The sequence below is a fragment of the Medicago sativa genome, chromosome 1 (genome assembly GCF_051527215.1).
Source record: "Medicago sativa cultivar Bolivia chromosome 1, Bolivia_mono, whole genome shotgun sequence".
In the NCBI taxonomy this organism is placed as follows: domain Eukaryota; kingdom Viridiplantae; phylum Streptophyta; class Magnoliopsida; order Fabales; family Fabaceae; genus Medicago; species Medicago sativa.
The window spans coordinates 40,708,900-40,718,939 of NC_140749.1; the positions used below are offsets into that span (position 1 = coordinate 40,708,900).

A 10,040-nucleotide genomic window follows, 5' to 3' on the forward strand; every position below is an offset into this window, starting at 1 on the left:
TCCTCTGTAGTGTGAGGTGTGCCAGCAAATCTCTATTTTTGCACGTCTCTGTAATGTGGGGTATACAAACATTGATGTACTCCTGATGCTCTGAACAGTTTTGTTTGGCACATTTTGTGGCTAAAAAGGGGGAGAAAAATTGATGTTTCTTTGACTATACTCCATATTTGTATATGTGCTCTTTTGCATGTATCTATAATATGCCATGTTATTACTGCGCCTACTGTTCTATGTTGTTGCATGTATTTTGCAACTATTTCAGGTTATGTGTAGATGTTGTCCCTCATATTGCAACCTCTTGTTGGTCTTCTTGGTATTCTGAGAATCTGTTCTCAGTAATTTTGTGTGTACATGTTCCTTGCTGACATCCTCTGATATGTTGGGACATGTCAAAGAAGACTAGTGTAGATGTTAGCACTTGTGCTAGAACATCTCTGTGATGCTTCTGAGATTCTGGTTTTCTCAGATGATGTACATGTTCCTTGCAATTGCTCATTCAAAGGTTGGAACATGTCTATGAGACTCTGTCCAGATGTTGGCACTTCAGCTGCAACATCTTGGTGTAATTCTGAGAAGTTATTGTTCTTAGAATTCTAAGTGTACATGTTTCTTGCTAGTATCTTATATTATGGAGCATGTTTGATGACTTCTTAAAGTCTAAGTTTTCTGTCTGTGACCTTTGATAGATCTGCTAGCATGTATCTGCTGATAGGAATGCTAGTTTATGAATATTCCTAGAATATCTTATGCCCAGATCCTGAATCTTATCTGTCTATGCATTAGGAGCTTTTGAGCGCTCATAATATCTGTATGCATGTATTCAGGGGGAGTAATGGAGTATTCCTGTAAGTAATCACTCATAAATTCATATATTCAGGGGGAGTGATACTTCTATGTATGCTTGTGCTTAGTCCAAGTTGGGTGAAGGATGTTGAGTCAGAAGTTTAAACATCCGCGTCTATCACTTGTAAGTTTGGGAACTTGTGTTTCCTGACTTCTGTATGTTGTTGGTGATAGTTCTCTGAAGGCATCCTAGTCTGTCACATGTAAGTATAGGAATTTATGTTTCTGTGTTTCTATGGTTGGTTGGTGACAGTACTCTGTAGGTATGGGAAATTTATTTTTTCCCTTGCCTATATGTGTGGCAGGTACTCCTGTCTAATGTGCTAAAGGATGTTGGAACATCCTATGTCTGTAGCATTGGAACTTAGTGTTTCCTCTGCTCTTGAGAGAACTTGTTTCTCTCCACTTCTGTGTGGGAAGTTATCTTCCTTGATTGTAGCAAAGGAATTTATTTTTCCTCTGCTCTTTAGAGAACTTACTTCTCTTTCTATACAAGAACTTAGGTTCCCTAGTTGTAGCTTAGGAATTTATTCCTTAGCTCTTGAGACTATGTTACTGATCTGATCTGCTGCTGCATGTCTCTGATCCAGTGTAATACCTCTGCCAGCTGAAGCTGTGATTGAAGACTCATGAGGTATTCTATGTATGCACACTCTTGCTATCTCTAGAGTGATATTATCTGCTACTTCTTCTTCTTGAATATGTGTTCGTGATGACTTGAGGAAGTGTATCTATGGTGTCTCTTTGGATTCTATGTGCTAGTTGTTTTCTTCATTGGTGTGTGCTCATGCTCTTGGAGGAATGGCAATTTGTATCCCTCTGTTTCATAAGAATTGGCCTTAATTTGTTTTAGCCATAAATTTGCCAAAGGGGGAGATTGTTGGGTATTTGTGTTGGCTGCATTATTGCTAAAACAAATATCCTTGTTCTGTAAGTTGGAACCGATGTTCTAGCATGTGGTTAGGCGACTCTGTAAGATGTTGGATACAATGTTTCAACATCCTGGAACGGTTCAGTGTGCCTGAGTTCTCGCCTTTGTGTACGCGCGTATTTTATCGATTAAGGAAACCATATTTTCTTTACTTAGTGGCCAAGCAATGCGCATATCATCTAAGAATCAGCTGTGGAATATTTCTAAAGTAGATATTTTATTTTAGGAAATATTTGTTATTATTTGGAACGCTCCTATAAATGTTCCGCATTTTAGGACTTTCCAGATTTGTTTCTGATTCTTGTTTTGCAGGTTAGCTGAACTGATCTGCAAGTTTACTGAAGCCCAATGAATTATTTAGCCCAAGCTGCTTCAGTATAAAAGGAAGACTTCAAGACCTAATTGCTCATTCAAGCCGTCATACTAAAAAGTTTAGATCTTTAGGGTTTGAGTCTTCATGTATTCTGTTCTTGTATCGTTTGTGCTGCAAGTCTAGAATCTTTACTGTGTTCCTTTCTTGTGTCGTCTGTGATACTTGTTTAGGACTGTTTGTGTAAGTTTGATACTCTTGTGCACTAAACCGAAGTTGTGAAACAAGGTTTGGTTGTGTGTGTTGGAAGGTAACTTTTATTCTGTTGTGTTTGAGGTCTGATAGGTCACTGGGGCAGTGACTGACCATTACGATAGTGAGATGGGATCTTAGATCTAGGAGTTCCTAGGTTGAACTCTATACGGGTAGGTCCTAGGTCATATAGTGTAATCGAGGAGTTTGCTGAGAGCTATTGAATAAGGACTACACTAGTGGATTTCCTTCCTGGCTTGGTACCCCCAGATGTAAGCATGTTGTGCTGAACTGGGTCAACAAACTTCCTGTGTTCTTTATTTTTCTGTCCTTTATTCTTTTTGTTTTATTTATGTTTATCACGTGATGTTGAAACATTAATCAAAACATTGCAAACGTTAAAAAATCTGACAGAACGTGTTAAAATAAGTGCGCTAGAATTTCGTACATAAATAGGGAGAATATCCCTTGACTATTTGTAAGCTAATTAAAAGTAATTACAATAATTAAATGTACAGATATGTGCAACCATTGACCATTGTGTACAGCTAATACAAATCAAAGAGTTGATATAATTTAGCCTAAGAATATGGGATTTAGTTTCACTAAGTGCAGCATTGATATCCAACGTGTCAGGATGCTCCAATACTCCCCCTCAAGAGCAAGTTTCCATCAATAACTTGCATCTTGGACATCAGTTCTTTGAATGGTTTTGTTGCAAGAGGCTTTATGAGAATGTCAGCTAGTTGGTCCTTTGTGGATATATCAGAGACATGTAGCGATCCTGCTTGGACTTGTTCTCTAACAAAATGGTAATCCATAGATATGTGCTTCATCCTAGTATGAAAGACAGGATTTGAGCATAAATATGTTGCTCCTATATTATCACATAAAATGCGTGGAGGCTGCTGAATTGGTACCCGTAATTCTTGCAATAATTTGAGGACCACATAAGCTCGGTTGCTCCTGTTGCTACTGCACGGTATTCTACCTCAGTAGATGATCTAGCTACTGATCTTTGCTTTTTGGATGTCCATGAGATAGGATTTCCACCAAAAAAGATTAGGTATGCTGAGGTTGAAGTTCGATCATCTGCATTACCACCCCAATATGTGCCAGTGTAAGCAAGTAGGTTGAGAGAACTTGGTTTGTGCAATAAAATCCCGTAGTTCATTGTGGATTTCAAGTAGCGTAGCAATCTCTTAAGATGTTGAAGATGTAAGGTGGTAGGCTTATGCATAAATTGTGAGAGTTTATTGATTGCAAAAGAAAGATCAGGCCTTGTAAGATTTAAGTATTGAATTGATCCAAGGATTTTTCTGTAATGTGTGGAGTCTGTTGTTGGGGTTCCATCATGCAAGCTTAGGGTGGCTGTTGGGGACAGAGGTGTGGGAGACGGTTTGGCTCCTTCCATTTCAAATTTTTCAAGAATGTCACGAATGGATTTATGTTGAGATAGAAACATGCCTGCAGCCATAGGGATGAATTCAACTCCCAAAAAATAGTGAGGAGTTCCCATGTTCTTAAGTGAGAACTTATTGGATAGAGATGTAATGAAGCTTGTAAGGAAGTTGGTATCATTACCCGTGAATAATAAATCATCAACATATACAAGGAGGTAAGCTAAGATAGACCCTAAAGCATATATGAACAATGAAGGATCGTTTTGGCTCGTATGAAAACCATGTGAGGTAGTGAAAGATTTGAGTGCACCATGCCATGCTCTAGGTGCTTCTCTCAAACCATATATTGCCTTGTGAAGTTTACAAACATATTGAGGGTGTTGTTGATCTTTCATACCTGGTGGTTGAGTCATGAACACTTCTTCTTTGAGAGAACCTTGGAGGAACGTGTTGTTGACATCAAGCTGATACATAGGCCAAGAATTTCCAAGTGCAATAATGAGGATGAGCTTAATTGTTTGAGGCCTCATTACTGGTGCAAATGTTTCTTTAAAATCTACACCCGGGCATTGTGTGAATCCTTTGGCAACTAATCTTGCCTTATATCGAGAGATTGAGCCATCTGGATTTCTTTTGATGCGAAATAATCATTTACAATCAACTATTTTGTGGCCTCATGGTGGTGGTACTAAGGACCAAGTACCATTACGAATCAATGCATCAAATTCTTCAGATATTGCTTGTCTCCAATGTGGGATTTGCATGGCTTGTCTCACATTTGACGGTTCAAGATTCTCAGGTAAAGGATAATTGGTGACATTGAACGCTTTTGGCTTGAATATATTGTTTTTAGATCTAGTTCGGACATGATACTCACTAGTGCTGACTACATTTTGGTTAGCTTCACAATTTTCATCATGATGAGGAGGTTGAGATTGAATTTCATTACCTGATGAAGTGTCTGAAATCAAGGGTGCTTCTTGAAGGATTTCTGATGGTTGTGGTTGTGGGGGATTTGGATTGGTATTATTGGTACTGGTTATGGGTTTGATAGGCATTATGTAGTGTGGAGGAGTGTTTTTGATGTTTGGAGGATTTATTTGAGGTGGTGGTGGTTTGGTTAGGTGCTTATATGGGAAATGGTTGTCATGAAAGGTGACATGTCTAGATGTATAAATTCGGTTGGTGATGGGGTCAAGGCATTGGTAGGCATATTGTTAATGTGAGTAACCTATGAATATACACGGGACTGATCTCGGTTGGAGTTTTTTGCAAGTGTAAGGACGCAGCCACGGGAAGCAAAGACATCCAAATGAATGGAGATGGTTAGGGTTGTGTTGACTTTGGTGTAGTACTTGATGTGGAGTTTTCATACTGAGATTTGGGGTAGGTAATCTATTTATTAAGTATGCTGCAGTACGAAAAGCAAATGACCAAAATGTAGTAGGTAGTTCAGCATGATGCAAAAGTGCACGTGTTGTTTCTACTATATGTCGGTGTCATTGTTCTGCAATGGCATTGAGTTCAGGTGTGTGTGGTGGGGGTGGTGTAGAGTGATATGCCATTGGAAGATAAAAATGTTTTTAATTTGATAAACTCTCCACCATTATCCGAGTATAACACAAGAATAGGTAAATTAAAAAACTTTTCAACAATAGCTTTGATTTGTGGGAATATAACTGAGACATCTGATTTATTTTTGAGTGGATACAACCAAATATATTTGGTGAAATGATCACAAAAATAAGGTAATATAAAAAACCATCTAAAGACTTAATAGGGGCAGGCCCCCATACATCGGAATAAATAATTTCAAGTGGCCTCTTGCTAACTATACTGCAAAAGGTAAATGGAAGCTTATGGCTCTTGGAACTACTACATGAGATGCATGGTAAAAGCTTGCTTGTCGTTAATTTATTAATGGATGAGAGATGTCTCATTGTTCTTTCACATGGGTGACCAAAGATATGATGCCATGGTGGGGATGAAGAGTTGATGGTGGTGAAGGCAGTGGGAGAGGTGGTGAGAGGCGACATGTGGTACAGTCCATTTTTATGCAATCCTTTGAGAAGCGGCACCTTTGTTTTCAGATCTTTTATCAAGAAATTATTAGAAAAAATTCAACCGAGATGGGGTTAGTATGGCATAAAGATGAAACAAATAATAGATTTTGTGAAATATGAGGAACATGAAGATCTTTAGGAAGATTCAAGCTATATGTTTCTGTAGGAATAATAACCTTACATGTGTGAGTTATTGGAATTGTGGATCCATCACCGATAATGATTTCATCTGTTCCGGTGTAAGGATTTTGGAGATGAAGGTTATCAAGTTGATTGGTGAGATGGTGTGTAGCTCCTGAATCCAGAATCCAATCAGTTGGATTTCCAGCATGGTTTGCTCAAGCGTGATGAGCTGATGGTCCAAAATTGTTTTTGGTTGGGTAACCTTGGAGTTTGTAGCACTCTTTTGCTATGTGTCCTTGCTTGTCACGGTATTGACAAGTGACTTTCTTGGAGGATCCAGGAGCAGCAGACCTGAATTGTTGAGATGCAGCGGCGTGATTAGGAGTGTAACCACGTTTTTGAAAGTGTTGTTTCCCTTTGTATGCAGCATGGTCAGATGCTATGGGAGATGTATCTTCATCTCTCTTGTGATGACTTTCATAGTCAATCAACAAGTCATGGAGTGCATCAAACTCAATTGGGTTTTCACGAGCATGAAGAGCAGCAGTAATCTCTTTGAACTCAGATCCGAGTCCATTCAATGTATGAATAACGAGATCAACATCATCCAATGAAGAGTTGATTACAGCCAGTTCATCAGACATGGATTTGATTGTTTGCAGATACTCAGTCACTGATTGTGTACCTTTGGAGAACCGGGACAAGCGCTCTTTAAGATTCATGATGCGAGAGCGTGTTTTGCTTGCAAACATCTTGTTCAGAATGTCCCATGCTTGTTTGGAAGCTGTGACATTTCCAAGCATGGTAATGATACTTTGGTCTACTGAGGAGATAATGGCATGTAGGATCAACTTATCCTGACGTTGCCAGTAGGTATGATCTGCATGAGTTTGTGCAGGACAGATTTTGGTACCATCAACAAACCCGAGAAGGTCATAGCCAACCATGAGGACATTGAATTGAACCTTCCAAGCAGGGTAATTGGAGCGGGTAAGTTTGATGGATGTTTGAGGTTGGAGTACTACTACAGATGTAGTCTCACTGATTTTGATTGTGTGGACAGAAGGCATGATAAATTAGCAGGTTTTGGATCGATGCTGTGAAGCTTTGAGCAAATGATACCATAAACAAGTAAACAAAGTACACAATTGTTGTTATGTTTTATTGATCGTGAATGATATACATAAATAGGGAGAATATCCCTTGACTATTTGTAAGCTAATTAAATGTAATTACAATAATTAAATGTACAGATATGTGCAACCATTGACCATTGTGTACAGCTAATACAAATCAAAGAGTTGATATAATTTAGCCTAAGAATATGGGATTTAGTTTGACTAAGTGCAGCATTGATATCCAACGTGTCAGGATGCTCCAATAAGCAGCATAGGCTGATTCTAAAACATGAGTTTCATATAGAAGTTTATATCTTTGCCTTTCTAGCCCTGAAACTAGATTGGGTTCCTCATAAGAGATTGGAACCAAGAGGAGTCTTATTCAGAGGCCCAAGCCAAGTTTTCTTTAGGGAATCAAGTGGCTGATTGTCTAGCTAATCATGGTATTTCCTTGCAGAACTTTAGTGTTTGGAATGATGCTCCTGATTTTATTAATTCTAGTTATGTCAAAGATATGCTAGAGATGCCTTCTTTTAGGTATATATATTTTTGATGAAGTTTTTGGCCTGGTCCCCTCCATCTAGTTATCTCTTCCTTTATTATCAATATATTTTGGGTTGGTTAGCATCTTAGCTACCACCATTTTTGTAAGACTTGTAATTCTCCAATGTAATAAATTAATATGGTAATCACACAGAAAATTATCACACCAAAACAAACACAAATAGAGATAAAATTAATCATACGATTATTAAGATGCTCATATATACATACACAAATATTAAGATTTTGGGGCGTTACAACTTTCATAAAATTGATTTTGAAAGGAATAATCACGTTTATAACTGATTGTCAAACATCCTTCAAATACCACGAAATTCCATTTGGAGTAAAAAGCACATACTTAAGGCGTTTAACGCAGAACCAAACCGAGGTTAAGTTGTCAATTTTTAATAGTTCAAATAAGATTCATCTTTTTCAAAACCGAAATTTGAGACAATTGCATCACTAATTATAAAAGCAAAAACACAATTACATCACTGATGGAGATGGTTTATCCAACCGGCCTTTGTTAAACTAAGTAAACTGATGATTTATTGATACTGCTGATGCAAATTAGAAAAGAATGAGAAATATACTATTTTTGCACACGTGGAACAGAAAGTAAGATCTTCTAATTAGTGGTGCTGGTTCTGCCCCATGTATCATACATATTTTGACTAAACCATCAAATTAGTCCTTGAATTTTCACGCGTCGGCCAACTTAGTCCCTCAATTATACGAAATTTCTAATTAGTCCCTGAATTTGTGAAACGTCGATCAAAAAGGTCCCTCCGTCAAAGTGCTCCGTTAGCCATGCTGACATGTTGCCCTGCATGCTGTGTTGTCTTGTACGCGTGGCAAGAAGGAAGCCACGTGTTCAGGGACTAATTTGATTGATTTGGAAAAAGTACATTTTTCACTTTTCAGTTTATTTTTTTCCTGCTTTTCCCATTTTGCCCCTGCATTACATATTCCTCCTTCTTCACATTTCAGTCTGAACCATCAAACACATCCTTGAACCTACTCCTTCCCGCTAAAAATTTCTCCATTCTCACCCCTCCAAAATCATCATCATCTCCGGCGATTCTGACGTTTTTGAAGTTCCTCTGCTAGACCGTGATTAAAGGTAATGCATTTCCTGTTGTTCATCAAGATCTTGGAAATTATGAGCGTAATGGATGGAACTTCATCTCAGATATGCAAAAGGTATGAATAACCATCTTAGTCATTTTCTCATTCAAGTTATGTCCCTTTTTTGCATGCATACTGATGTATAGTAATAGCTGAAAATGTTATAGTTTTAGAACTGATGTTATAGTAAGTAAAATAATGCAGGGACTATTTTGATAGTAAGTAAAATAATTCAGGGACTATTTTGATAGTAAGTAAAATAATTCAGGGACTATTTTGATGGATATTGATATAATTCAGGGAAAATTGTTTCTGTGATTGTTAAAATTGGCAGGGTTTGATTCCAGCCATGCAGGAAGTGATGCCAGGGGTGCCACATAGATATTGTGTGATGCATCTATGGAGGAACTTCACAAAACAATGGAAGGAAAAGGAATTGAGAGGAGTGGTATGGGAGTGTGCAAGGGCAACAACTCCCACTCAATTCAACCGCATTATGGAGAGGGTGAAGAGGATTAATGAGAAGGCATGGGAGTATCTTAATAAATGGCCAAAGGAAGCATGGACTAAAGCTTATTTTATCTTACCCCATAGTTGGGTTTCTTTTTGCTTAACTTGCCGTTTAAGACTTATGACTTGTTAATGCCCCAAAATTGGGTTGCTTTTGCCTATGTAATTTCTCAGACTTATGACCTATGACTTTTGCCTATATAATATTTTAGTTTCAATTTGTGTGTTCTGTAATTTCAAGGATCTATTTGATATATGTTTAAAAAATTCAGGGACTTATTTGATGGTTTTTAATATTACTTAGGGATGTATTTGAAGGTTACATTTCTGAATCATCTTCAACCTCTTTTCATCACCATTAAAGTTGGAGCTTGAAGATGAAGCTCGACTTTAATAACAGTTTTTTTTCCCATATTCCCATTTAATTAGAATGTAGATTGCATATTGTTTAATTAGGGTTCCAATTTTATACAATTGGGGAAGACAGATACGTTGGGAAAGAAAAGAGCTGTTTGGGAAGAAGCCAAAAAAATTTCTGCAAATCAATCAATTTAGTCCCTAAAAATGTTTGTTATTTTCGGCCAAATTAGTCCCTGCCTACGTGGCGTATGACATGTGAGAGGTTAACGGCCACGTCAGCCCGTTAACCCTCCGTTTGGACAGAAGGACGAAATTGATTGACAATTTACAAATTCAGGGACTAATTAGAAATTTCGTATAATTGAGGGACTAAGTTGGCCGACGCGTTAAAATTTAGGGACTAAGTTGAGTATTTACTCTACATATTTTTGGCATTCATTAATTCAATTGAAA

At 37.8% G+C, this 10,040-nt stretch overlaps 1 long non-coding RNA gene across 1 annotated transcript; it reads left to right on the forward strand.

Moving 5' to 3' along the window:
• Positions 1-8,705: 8,705 nt before the first annotated feature.
• On the forward strand, positions 8,706-9,549 carry LOC146954949 (uncharacterized). The gene is made up of 2 exons (XR_015007446.1): positions 8,706-8,792; positions 9,052-9,549. It is a non-coding gene; the product is annotated as an uncharacterized LOC146954949 (long non-coding RNA).
• The last annotated feature ends 491 nt before the right edge of the window (positions 9,550-10,040 follow it).